Consider the following 14,601-nt stretch of genomic DNA (forward strand, 5'->3'; position numbering starts at 1 on the left):
AGGCCACCCTAATAAATGACAAAAGACCATTAGAGAGAGAATCCAGCTGAGAAGATTTCACACCCTCTGCCCGCCAGCTGACATGGTGGCTGATTCCAGATACATGAGGGAGCCCATCCGAGAGCGGCTGAGTCTGGCCCAGACCAGAAGAACCCCAAACTGCCAACCCGCAAAACTGTGAGCGAAGTAACTGCTTGTTCTTTTAAGGCACTTCATTTTTGGATCATTTGTTATAGAGCAATCGATAACTGATCTGTTAACTGGGCTGTTTCTCTCACCAGACTGCAAGGAATCTTTTCTTAATCCTTTCTGTATCAGCAGTATCTGGCAGAGGGTTATTCCTGTAGTCATTAAAAAAAAAAAAAATTTTTTTTTTAAAAAGTAGAAATTTCTTCATTTACATCATTTAAAAGTTTCTGTCATTATCTTTTAATTTTGTTTTATAAATAAGATATGGGTGGATTTGCAAGTCTAAGCTGAGTGTACATGTTTTTTCCTAAGGTATTAATCCCTTTTTCTTGCTATTACTCATACATTTAGACATAATTCCCGTATTATACTTCATATTCACTGTTCTTTTTTTTTATTTTTTTTTATTCTGCCTTTCCTGTTTATTTTTTTATTGGAATGATAAAATTTCTCTTACTTTCTTTTTCCTTCTAGCTATTTGAAAGTTGTATTTTCAATTCCTATTCTTTCATAGTAAACATGAGATCTTTGAACATTTTAACATTTGGTATATTGTATGAAGTTCATATCTCAGTTCTCCTCTCAAACAGTAATTTTTTGCTAGCTGCCATTGAGGTGACTCCGACTAATGGTGAACTTAGGTACCACAGAACTAAAGGTTGCCAGGTCCTGTGTCATCCTCACAAGTGCCAGCAATTTAGATTCCATCATTATGGCTAATGTGCCAGTCCATCTCACCAAGGGTCTCCTACAGCCTTGTTGGCCTTCTTCTTCACCAACCATGATATTCTCCTCTAGGACTGATTAATCTCTCCTGATGACATGTCCAAAGCAAGTGAATTGGACAGTATTCTCTTGTGATCTGTAAGGGTTTAATTGTCTAATTTTCAGAAGTAAATCTCCAGGTCTTTCTTCCTAGTGTGTCTTAGTCTTGAAGCTCCATTGAAACCTGTCCACCATGGATAACCCTGTTGGTGTTTAAAATACTGGTGGCCTAGCTTCCAGCATCATAGCAACATCCAAACCACCACAGTACAGCAAACTAAGAGACAGGCAGTGAGCTGAACAGCATATTGTTGTTGTTAGGTGTCATCAGGTCAGTTCTAATTTATAGTGACCCTATATACAGCAGAACAAAACACTGGCCAGTCTTGTGCCATCCTCACACTTGTTATCATGCTAGAGCCCATTGTTGCAGCCACTGTGTCAATCCATCTCACTGAGGGTCTTCCTCTTTTTCACTGTCTACTTTACCAAGCATAATGTTCTTCTCCAGGGCCTGGTCTCCCCTGATAACATGTCCAAAGTGTGTGAGACAAACACTCACCATCTGTGCTTGTAAGGAATATTCTGGCTGTACTTCTTCCAAGACAGACTTGTTTATTCTCCTGGCAGTCTGTGGTATACTCAATATTGTTCACCAACACCATAATTCAAAGGCAGCATTTCTTCTTCGGTTTCCCTTATTCATTGTTCAGCTTTCACATGCATATGAGGCGTTTGAAAATGTCATGGCTTGTGTCAGGCACACCTTAGCCTTCAGAGTGACATCTGTGCTTGTCACCAGCTTAAAGAGTTCTTTTGCAGCAGATTTGCAATACATCATTTGATTCCTTGATCGCTGCTTCATGAGCGTGGACTGGGGAACTGAATAAAATGAGATCCTTGATAACTTCAATCTTTTCTCTGTTTATGATGATGTTGCTTATTGGTCCAGTTGTGAAGATTTTTGTTTTCTTTATGTTGAGGTGCAACCCATACTGAAGGTTGTAGTCTTTGATATTCACCACTAAGTGCTTCAGGTCCTCTTCACTTTCACCAAGTTTGTGTTATCTGCATATCGTAGGTTGTTAATAAATCTTCCTCTAGACCTAATGCCACGTTCTTCTTCATAGAGTGCAGCTTTTTGGATTATTTGCTCAGCATACAGATTGAATAAATGTGATGAAAGGATAGAACCCTGACACAAACTATTCCTGATTTTAAACCACATAGTACCCCTTGTTCTCTCTGAAAAACTGCCTCGTGGTCTATGTACAGGTTTCACATGAGCAAACTTAAGTGTTCTGGAATTTCCGTTCTTTGAAGTGTTACCCATAATTTGTTATGATTCACACAGTATAATGCCATTTCATAGTCAATAAAACGCATGGAAACATCTTTCTGGTATTCTGGTGTTCTCTGCTTTCAGCCCAGATCCATCAGACATCAGTAATGATATTCCTCATTCCATATCCTCTTCTGAATCTGACTTGAATTCCTGTTGCAACTTCTTTTTAATGATCTTCAGCAAAATTGTACTGGGTTTTGATATTAATGATATTGTTTGATAGTTTCTGAATTTTGTTGAATCACTTTCTTTGGAATGTGCCCAAACATGGATCTCTTCCAATCGGATGGCTAAATTATTCAGCATAGACGATGGAGCACCTCCAGTACTGCATCTGTTTGTTGAAACATCTCAATTGGTACCTGTCAGTTCTTGGAGTCTTGTTTTTTGCCAATGCCTTCAGTGAAGCTTGGACTTCTTCCTTCAATACCATCAGTTCTTGATGACATGCTACCTCCTGAAGTGGTTGAACATCGACCCATGCTTTTGTGTGTGTGTGTCTGTGCAGTGACCCTGTGTATTCTTTCCATCTTATTTTGATGCTTCCTGTGTTGTTCAATATTTTGCCCGTACAATCCTTCACTATTGCATGTCGAGGTTTGGATTTTTTCTTCAGTTCCTTTAGCTTGAGAGATGCCAAGCATGTTCTTCCCTTTTGTTTTTCTAATGCCAAGTCTTTGCACATGTCATTATCATACTTTGTCTTCTCAAGCCGCCCTTTGAAATCTTCTCTTCAGCTCTTCTACTTCATCATTTCTTTCATTACTTTACGTTCAAGAGCAAGTTTCAGAGTATCTCTGACATTCATGTTGGTCTTTTCTTTCAGTATAAGGGCTGTATTTGAGGGTACCATCATTTTTATAACTTGCAAGTATCCTCTGTCAGGGCAGTTATTCACTGTAGCTGCATACCACCTAGTTCTTCTGGTTTCAGGCTGATGGAGTCCCTGGTTTATGTGGCCATTAAGGGAAGAACTGTTATTCAAGGAATTATACTTGGAGCAAAATTTGTACATTTATGTATAATTTAAAGCTTCTCCTTTAAAATTGCCTTTCCCTGAACAGAAAGCTCTCACCATGTCATTATGAGAAATACTCTTTCAGTGTGAGGCAGAAAGAGATGTCCATATTTGAGAGTCCGATGGTACAAATCTCAGTAGCCAAGACACAACCACATCAACTGTGTGTGTGGGTGGGTTGTATATGTCAACATAAGGGTCTGTATTTTTCTGAGTATGAAGGTAGGATTGGCGAGTTAAGAAAGAAAGAGATGGAAGCGTCTTGGGAGTGGAGTGCAAGTTCCGTGACAGAAGTTGCAGCAGGGTATCTCTCAAGAGGGTTTTAGAGGCCAGTTAGAAACCTAGGAAGCAAAAGGAAATAGGGCCAGTGGAGGGCAGCACTGGAGTAGTGGTGGGGGGCAGCAAAAATAATGGTAGTGGAGAGGGCAACAAAACTGCCCTGAAAAGGAGTGGCAAATTAAAGATCCTAGACAAAATTCAGGTTAAGAAAAGTAGGAATGTAAAAAAATTCTATCCTATAGCTGTCTTTGCTGTGAGGGTTTTTTAGGCCCTTCGAGAGATGTGGGGAGAAGACATAGGAGGAGAAGGGGAGTTCCTGAATCTAGGGGAGGAGTCTGCAAGCCATCTTCTGCCCTCAATGATGTGGGCTCTGGGCTCCTTCAACTTCTCACTCCCAGAACCTCCTGAGATATTTTCTTAATTCTTCACATAGTACATTAATATCATGTCATTAGAAAATATAATAAAGTACGCTTCTCTCTAACCACCCTTTGCCCCATCCTATACTCTCTGCCCTAGTTGTCCACTGGCTTCCTTCCTTTCCACCAGGTACAGATCTTAAACAGCAGAGTGCCTCGTCTGAATCTGTTCTGGAAAGCTCTCAAACTCCCAATGAATTCTGTAGCTTGATCCCTCACTTTTTCCTACATTTCTTGTTGATATAAGAATTTGGTTAATTGTCTACCAAATGACAGGAAATGCTTTCTCAGGACGCTCCTCCTTATGACCTTATCCATTCCCAATTCCTTCATCTTGTCCTATCATGGCTGTCTTTTCTGGTGGAAACCATACCCTTTGTTCCGTAACACACATCAATCTGGGACAATTTTTCCTCTCACCCTTATCTAGAGTCTTAGAGAAAGGCCTCTTCCTTCTGTATCACTGTTTCATCCTCTCTGGGTGAAGATGTCCAATCATAATGATGTTCTGAAGGATCTTTATCCCTTTTCCCAGTTCTTCATGATGCGTGACCGTTTGGTGACTGGGGGACCCCGGTTTAGTCCGGAATTTCCGTGATAGAGTAGTTCCAGGTGCTCTCCCACAGGATCTCAGATCGACATCCTCACCAAAAGAGATCAGCATGAATGGCATGGCTTCCATAACCCTGTGTGACATCATTCCTGACATTGCTCAGTTCCATGGGCCCACTTTAAACAGAAACACAGCAAAAAGAAAAATATGAAACTGTTCAAGTAGGAGCTTGAATACTGCCAGTCCCAGACTGGGAAAAGGGGGCTTGGATATAAAAAAGGAATTGCAACTTTTCTCTGCACTCCATGTCGTTCCTATCCTTTGGTGGGGAGAGAGAGAGTACATGGAATCATTACAGTGTGACCAGGAGTTGATTTCTCCAAAACTTCTCATTTGACTCTCTTGGAATCATGTCTCTCCAGCCCTGGTCATACAGTGTCTGCTCTGAACACCTATCAGGTCTCCTTAGCCTGTGAGGCTTCACACAGGCTCTTCCCTGTGACTAGAAGATTTTCTCTCCCATCCCATCTGATGGCCTACTCTCTGGTGAAGCATGGTGGTTAAGAGAACTGACCCCATTGGAACAGATTGGGCTTGTGAGGTCACCATAAAATCCTAAGACTCAGGAATTTGTGGTCAGCCAGAATGGGAGGTTTAGGAGTTGACTTGGGGAAAGTCCATGACCTGTGCATCTTCCAGGCTCTGCTTTCACTCTGGAGCCCATATAGAAAAGGAGCTGGTAAATGGAGACAGCATTTGAGGAAGCAATTAAGAACATTGGGGTGGTGATGACTTCTCAGAGGAAAATAAAAGTTTCAACAGGGAAATGCTAGGGTGTACTCTTGTATGACTCCAAACTATAAATAGGGATGAGTGGTTGGAAAACAGTAGAACAAAAGATGATCTGCATCTGGTCACAAATGTACCAAATGCCTCAGTGGCTTCAGCCTGTCTCCTCAGACTTCTCTCTGGAGAAGACATGGGGCTTCCTGGACCCGGGCCTTTTGTCACCCCTTAACTATCCAATCATATTCCCAACTTGGTTCAGGCATCAATTCCTGGTTGTGCTCTTCTGTAAATATTCTCCTGGTAGATTTGTTCACTTCTTGCTCCCTAGTCCATTGTACCTGCAAAACCCTTTACCACAGCATAAAACACAATTGCATTTACTTTTTGTGGTTGATGTAAGAAATGTCTACACATTTATCCTCTCTCTGTGCCCATGCCTTCTATGAGACTCTGGAGTACATTTCATTAGCAGTAGGAGTCTTTCTCCATCCCTCAGTTGGGGCTGACATTATTGTTTTGGACACTGGGATGGTAGAAAACCTGATAAAATGAGAGAGTTGGAAGACTTTACATTGAGACTTTCCCTTTTGTTGCTCTTAAACCCTGAGAACTCATGGGAACATACTCAGGCCAGCCTGCTAGATGATGGAAGACCAGTGGAGGGAGGATCTAGCGGTTTCACTGACTTGATGTTATGAACTGGCTCCCAGCTACCTGGAAGCAAATTGTAGACACATGAGGAAGCCGTGTTGTGAGCCACTGAGGCTGGCCCAGATCAGAAGAGCTCCAGACTGACAACTTGAAAAATTGTGAGCTGGTAAATTGTCGTTGTTTTAAGACACTACAATTTGGGGTCATTTGTTACAGAGCAATACGTGACTGATACAACTGTTAACTTGGCTGTTTCTCTCACCAGGCATTGAGGGAAATTCTCTGAGTCATTTCATCATCAAGAGCAACTGACATAGGGTCTCACATATAGCTGTTATAGTGTAAATGTTTGCTGACTTCGTGGATGGATGAATAATATGAATTGTAAGTGTGAATCAGCACAAATTCATGTGTGCAAGAAAACTTGATATTTCTTTAAATAAACTGAATTCCAACTCAGAGCTCTCGGCTTACAAAATTGGGGTAAAATTTTAACCTTACTTCTTTGTAGGGGTATATTTGGTGTTGGTTTATTTTCTGGATACCCCGGGGTCTAAAGGAGGACCAAGGTTTGCAGATCTTTAACACACCCATCGCCTCAGCCTATGTGGGTGATCTCTCTAGAAGCATTGTCTCTGCTGCTTCCATTCCCAGATGGAGCATGAGAACCTTGGCAGGGCTGGGAACACCATAACGTGGTTTGTCTACTTGTGTGCCTGCATTACCCTTTGAGGTGCTGCCACCTAGCCCAGGGCATTATCAAGAAGCAGGCCTCACCCCTTCCCAATGTGTAGGTCTCTGCTGTCTGACTCCCACTCTTCCCCTGGGTTCCAGTTCACTCAGTGTGATTACTCCAATGAGCTGAGACTCTTACAACAGACTGTTCAGAGTCTCGAAGTTTCAGGGCTTTAACTCTGTGAGTTTAATTACCCCTTTGAAATGAGGTAGGGAAGGTTGAAAAACATAGGAAGATTTAATTTTGAATTTAATGTTTCAATAAAATTTCTTGCCATGCATTTTCAGATGGTTCTGCCTAACAATTCCCTCTGTCCTCTTACAAGATGCAGGACGATGAGGAGGGAATGTTTGTTGTGTCATAATCTCCAGAAGGATGCAAAGGGCACATGGAGTCCATTCCCCCCGATGCTCACACTTGAGCACCACACCCACATGGAAATCTTTGCAAGTGTTACTGAGTCCCTCACACATCCACAGTGAACAACTTTCAGATTCTCATAAGCAGGAATTATTTGTGTCCATTATTTGTGTCCTAAGACAAGGAACTCCTTGGAGACCCTACTGTGTCCTACAGGGTCGCTGTGAGTCGGAATCGACTCCATGGCATCGGGTTTTGTTTTTGCTTTTTGGGGGGGTGGTTGATGTCAGCTGCAGGATAGTGTTTAAAAAAATGTCGACAGCGTAGCAGGTAAAACCAACCAAATGAAACTGAAATGAAATGTCTTTTTTCACACTTACTGACCTCACAGTTCCTTCAAAGTGTTTACTTTCCACTGGGTTCAAAGGCAAGAGGGAACTCTTCATGAGAGAGACACAGCTTGGGACACCTCCAAAATAATACGTCTCCCTCCTGATGTTAGGTAACATTACATACTGTTTGGCTGGTTTATCATCTGACTGCTCCACAAAAATAGAAGGCCCATGCAGGCAGGACCTTGTCTGCTGTGTTGGTCAGAGTATCCTAGTTCCTGGCACATAAGAAGCTTCCAAAAGTGATATGTCTGATTGAATGAGTGGGTGGGTTTTTATAAAAACCATGGAAGTGCTCTGTTTATGTAGTTACAATACTGAAAACTGACATAAGGAAATGGAGACTAGTTATGTGTGATTAGAAATGGAGACCAGTTTTGTATAATGAGAACAGAACTTGTTAATGAAGAGATAAAAAAATAAGATGTATTAATAGAATGTACCCCCTTCACTTTGGCTGGAAAGAGATATGGTAAAATTGGGTTGTTTTCGCCTACTGATTTATAGGTTCTGTATATTTAATTGAAATGTTAGCCTTTTGGAGTCACAAATATTTCTATTGAGATATAATTCACCGGCCATAACATTGCCTTTTATAATGTGCACAATTCTGTGGTTTCTAGTATATGGACAGAGTTGTGCAACAATCACCACTGTCTAGCTTCAGGATATTTTCAGTACCCTGTAATAAACGCCCTACATATTAGTAGTCATCTCATTACTCCTTTCCTCCAAGACGTAGCAACTGCTAATCTACTTTCTGTCTGTGTTGGTTTGTCTGTTCTGGGTATTTCATGTAAATGGAATCATGCACCATGCGGTCATTTCTGTTTGGCTTCTTTCACTTAGCATAACGTTCTCAAGGTTTGTCCATGTTGTGCCGTGTATTAGTACCTGATGCCTTTTAATGGCTGAGTAATATTCCATTTTACGAGTATACCACAGTTTATCTGTCAATTCATGACTTTGGGATTCTCTCCACATTTTGGCTATTTATAAATAATTCTGCTATGAAAATTCTTTTGTAAGTTATTATGTGAACATGCTTCAGTTGTCCTGGATGCATACCTAGGAGTGGGATTGCTATGTTGCATGCTAACTCTATGTTTACCTTTCTGAGCAAGTACCTAACTGTTTTCCAAAGCGATTGGATCACGTTACATGTCCACCAGCAATGTATGAGGGTTCCAGTTTCTCCACATCCTCACCACTTGTGTTGTCCATCCTGTTGATTTGAGCCATCTCAGTGGTTTTGAAATAATAGTGCGTTTTGGTTTTGATTCTCATTTCCCTAATGACTAATGAGGTTGAGCTTCTTTTCATGTGATTATTGACCATTTCTATACCTTCTTTGGAGAAACGTCTATTCAAATCCTTAGCCTACGAATTTTTCTTCAGATTTTTGCCTGTATTTTTGCTTTCTTCACATAGTTTTTCATATGCCAAACATCTATATCTGTATCTTACCAGTTTCAGCCTTCACAGCTTTGGGATTTTTAGATAATCTTTCTCTTTTACCAACAAAAAGCAAAACAAAATCTCTCATAGTTTCTTCTGAAATTTGTATGGTGGCATATTTTACTTTTAAATATGCAATCCTTTTGGAGTTTTGTTTCCTGCAAGCTATGAGAAAAAGGATGAAAATATTTTTACAGATGATCTAAATGATTACCAAATTGCTGCAAGCACTCCTTTTTGCCTTTTTGCATAAGCCATATCTTAACTGCATTTTCCATATTCCATGTAGAAAAGCATTTTTACAGAAGGAGGCCCACCATTCCCAGCCATTTCATTTTAAGGTTTTGCTTTGCTGCAATAGAAATCCCTTCTATACCTCCTCTACACACCTGTTCGCCAATAAAAATTTTGTGTGAGTAAGACTCCTGTGAATTTATAAGATGAAGTTGAATTTTATAACTGGTTCCATGTGGTGCAGCCCAGCAGGAGGACAGAGAGAAGGAGAAGCTCCAGAGGGAACAGAAGCTATAAGAACATGAGCCTCTAGAGATTTGCTGCTGTATTTCACAGAAAGCTCTAGACTTTTCTTTATAAGCTTATCATTATATATGGCCATCACCTTAGAACAGACAAGAATAGTGCTTTTTAAGTGAGGCATTCAGGACAGAACTGGAGAAAAATGTAGAACAAAATCCTAATTCAAAAAAAAAACCAGAATTCTAGGTTGACAGAGACTGGAGAAACCCTGAGAATATGACCCCCAGACATCCTTTTAGCTCAATAATGAAGTCACTCCTGAGGTTCACCCTTAACCAAAGATTAGACAGGCCCATAAATCAAAATGAGACTCCTGGGGCATACCAGCCCAGGAAGAAGGACTAGAAGGCAGGAGAGGACAGGAAAGCTGGTAATAGGGGACCCAAGGTCAAGAAGAGAGAGTGTTGACATGTCTTAGAGCTGGTAACCAATGTCTTAAAACAATATATGTCCTAACTGTTTAAGGAGAAGCTACTTTGCTCTGTAAACCTTCATCTAAAGAACAATTAAAAACAAAAGTTAGGCATTCAGAAGGAGGGTGTTCATTCCTTAGCAGATGGTTAGACTTATGTGTTTCAGTGAACATATGTACCCATTTCTACTGGGTATGTATCTAGAAGTAGAATTGCTGGGTCATAGAATATATGGATGTTCACAGCTTTAGTAGATATGGCCAAAGCATTTTTAAAGTGGTTGTACCAAATTACACTTTCACTAGCAGTAGATTAGAATTCCAGTTGCTCCGTGTTCTACCAAATAGTTGGTATTTCCATTTTTTTTTTTTTAATTTTAGCCATTCTGGTGTGTAGGGTTAGGATCACATTGTGAGTTTTTATTAGAATTCCTCTGATAACTGATGTAGTCCCTTTCCATATGTATGTTGGCCATACAGAAATCTTTTATAGAGCGTTCAATTCTCTTTTTTTTTCTTTATGAATCATCCTTTGTATATTCTAGAACCAAGTTTGTAGTAGGATGTATGTATTGCAAATAACTTCTGCTTCCACATGAATTCTCCCTTGTAGCTTGTCATGAACTTTCAAATTAAAAAGCATGCCTTTTACAAAAACAGGCAAATGTATAGAGACGAAGGTTTATAGGGGTTCCCAGGGGCAGGAGGGAGGGAATAAAGAGGTGCTATTGCATATTTTTTTTTTTTATTGCATATGGAAACTGAGTTTCTGTTTACAGTGATGGAAAAATCACACAGATTAAGGGTAGGGTTGCACAGCAGATTAATGTAATTCCTGTCAATAGTGTGTACACCTGTACAACTCATTCACTTGGCAAAGGTTGTGTGTTATATTTACATCAACAACAAAAATGTGTAACTGCTGAGGCAAAATGATAGTACTGAATTGATGAGATGTATTCTTTTATTATACTCTTCTCTATTTTCTCATTTGTTTTTATAAGAAGTTACTGTTAAAATCAAAGATAATAAAACGTTTGCATGATGAAAGTGGATAGCAATGTCTATTCCACTCATTGTGTCCCTCTGAAGTTTAAATGAGGAACTACATGCCACTAGCAGATGCCCAGCCTTATTTAGCACTCAGGAAATATTCATTTCTCCTACCCCTCTGGCTCACAGTTTTCTCCCCTTCTTTATTTGCTCTTTTCTGTTTCCAACTGGTTGCATGTGACCACCAGGCTTCCTGACTCCATCATTCTGCTTTCCATACCAATGTTATTGTAACCTTGGGATCTTGGGCAGTGGTGAAAGTTACTCACTGTCCCTGCCATTAGGAAGGGGACAAGCCAGTGTGGGTGGGCGGGGCAGTGGGGAAATTCGGCCTAGAGAAAGGACAGACCACCTTCCAGGAACCACACTGGCCTTCAGAGACCTTTGTTGGCTGTGGTTCACCCGGCCAGCTTGTAGGTGTCAGGGTGCCCTAGGGCTCGGTGTTTAGTCCTCTCTCTCTATTGACACCCTCTGTCTGGAATGCCTCAGTGTGTCCACAGCCATCGGTCTGTAGCTGAGGTCGTGAGATTTACACCTTCAGCCATTTTAACTCCTCCTGGGTCCAGACTTATACTCAAATATCAGCTTAAATCTCTGTATCGGCCTCTTCATGTATAAAATGTGCATTATAATCTACATTCCTCATAGGGCTATCATACAGAACAAATAGGAAAGGAGAAGCCCTTACAAGAATCCTGGCACCAGTGCATGTACTCAGTAAGTGTTAGCTGTTAGTATTATTACCTGACATCTCCATGTGGATATCTTAACAGCTATTCCATGTTATCAAGGCCACGAAACAATTCTGGTCCCAACTCCATTCCACACTTATAAATGAATTTCCCAAGGCTTCAGTGATGGGAGTCTGTGTGTTTTTCCACACAATGGACATGGTTACGAAAGGTTGGCCAGGGCCTTCATAATAAGCTGCTCCAAAGTTCATATGAGTGGCCATTGAGACAAGTTACAACCAACTAATGCGAAAAAAAAAAATAGAACCACTCTCAACTGCTCATGCTAGTATTCTCAGTCCAGAATATCTGGTGAGGGCACTATTATGGACTGAATTGTATAACCCCAAAAGGCATGTTGAAATCCTAACCACCGTACCCGTAAATGTGACCTGATTTGGATATAGGGGATTTTAAAATTATATTAATGAGGCCATACCAGTGTAGGGTGGGTCCTAAACCTAGTCCCTTCTGAGTTATAAAAACAGCAGAATAGACACAGACACACTCAGTAGGAGAGGAAGACAGACAACGGAGCAGATGCATCTACAAGACCAGGAACACAAAGGGTGGCTGGAAGCTGCTAGAAGCTGGAGTAGACATGAGCCATGCCCTGAATTCAGACAGGTAGCCTCCTGAACTGTGAGAAAATAAATTTCTATTCTCTAAAGCCACCCGACTGTGTTATTTTTTTTTCCTACGACAGCACTAGGTAACTAACACACATACCTGTGCTTATAAATCCAGCCCAGTGTAAAATAGTGCTCTCCCCTCCGTGGTCTAGCCCACCTGAATCCTGCTGTTTCCCTGTCAGTGTCCTCTGCTTTCACGGAGAGCTATGACAGAGTTGTCTTGATGCCGCTGCATAGAAATTCACTTTATTTTTTACTTTGTATTTATGATTAACTAATATTAATTCTAATATTTTCTATGGTTTTTAAATTTTTCTGTGGAGACATTCCTATAATCTATGAATAATAAGAGTTATACGTTTTTCTTTTTGTACTCCAGTGTTAAATATTTAATAGAAATAATGAGAGAAAGCATCCTTATTTTATTGCTAATGAATATTAAAGAGAATGTCCCATATTTCACCGGGAACTATCATGCTAGTTGTAGTTTTCCACATTCGGGAACTCCTTTTCTGTTCCGTGTTTGCTCAGAGTTCTTACGTCTCAGTGTGGTTGGATTTTATCACTGCCTTTTCACCGTCTCTTGAGGTGAACCTATGTCTTTTCTTCCTTAACCTACACATGTGGTGAATTGAATTATTAAACCTTTAATGTTCACTCAAGCTTGCATCCTTTAAATAAACCCCTTTGATCATGGCGTATTACATGCTTTATACCTTGCTGGATTTCTTTGCCAGCATTTTAGGTAGGTTTTTGCATCTCAATTGCTTAGTGTGCTTGTCCTGTAACTCCCCTTGTACCTTCCTTTTCTAATTTGGTATCAATATTAAAGTAGCCTTAGGGAACAAGTTGGAAGCATCTCATAGTTTTCTCTTCTTTATTGACTGTGTACAGGATGGAAATGATCTGTTTTTTGCGTGTTTGCTGGAACCTGCCTAAAAGTGATCTACCAAACCCAAAACCAGTTGGCCATTGAGTTGATTCCATCTTTGTAGGGAGATCTTGAACTACTGACCCATTTTGTATAGTGATTAAAGGCCTCTTCTGATGCTACTTTACTTAGACAAATTTCCACTGCATGTTTTTAGGCTTTTAGGATTTCATCTTTAAATATCATGTGGTTATCACTGTTTTCTACCTCATCCAGGTCAATTAATCCCAGATTTTCCATTTTCCTGAAGTGAGAGTGTGTATCTACTCCTGGTACCAATTCCCTAATCTAAGACTTATTTGCAAAGAAAGATACAACCCAGCCTCCTTGAGTCCATAATGTGAGGTTACAGTCTCATATTACGTGATTTTTTTTGTAGTTGTTTTTTTGTTTCATTATTTTTTTTCTTTTACGTATTATGTAATTGTTCTTTTTCTTAAAATTTTTTTATTTACTTTTTTTTTTCTTTTTTCATTTCACACCTGTCTAGCAGTTTTAGGAAACCTGGTGGAGTAGTGGTTAAAAGCTACAGCTGCTAACTAAAAGGTTGGCAGTTCAAGTCCACCGGGCGCTCCTTGGAAACCCTATAGGGCAGTTCTACTCTGTCCTTTATGGTCCCTATGAGTCGGAATGGATTAGACAACAACGAGTTATTAGTTCTAGTGGTTTTAAGGTTGTGCATTTCAGGTTCAGGTCTTTAATCTAGCTGAGAACCGACTTCGGGTTCAGTACGGTGAGGTGCCCAGTTGCATCTGTGCATCAAGAGAAGGCGCCTCAAGAACTAGGGGAATGGGCGGCAGGGATGCTCAGAGAGGGGCACCCGGGGGAGGCGCGAGGTCCCAGACAGCCCTACCACAAGCTGGTGGGGAACAGGAAAGAGCTGGCTTCAGGAGCCTTTTGTGACAGTCCCAGCCCACCCAGCCCCACCTGGACCTCAGACCCACCAGGCTGGCAGGTCCCAACAGAACTAGGGGAAGCATAAGGCCATAGAGGGCGAGACCCAGGGTACACACTTGAGCCTGATCACAGCTCATATGATGGGATAGGAGGGCAGAGGAGGCATATGAGGACTTGGGTCCAGACAGTGGACACAGAAGGGTGGGAACTTGTGGTTAGCGTCAGGATCTGAACGTGGAGGCCTTCGAGATGCACTTCCAGGAGGAGAAGGCAAAGCTACAGAGGCCACACTGCCTGGCACCCACCCCGTCCCCCTCCCAGGGCCCCAGACTGGACTCACCGCCTGCGCTGCCCTAGGAGAGCTCCCCAAGTGTGGTGCTCTTAGTTTGAGGAGCAAGAGAGCCAGCCCTGGTCTAGGCTAGGGAATTTATTTCCTCTGCTTCTCATCATGGGT

Source organism: Loxodonta africana, unplaced genomic scaffold (genome assembly GCF_030014295.1).
Source record: "Loxodonta africana isolate mLoxAfr1 unplaced genomic scaffold, mLoxAfr1.hap2 scaffold_98, whole genome shotgun sequence".
In the NCBI taxonomy this organism is placed as follows: Eukaryota; Metazoa; Chordata; class Mammalia; order Proboscidea; family Elephantidae; genus Loxodonta; species Loxodonta africana.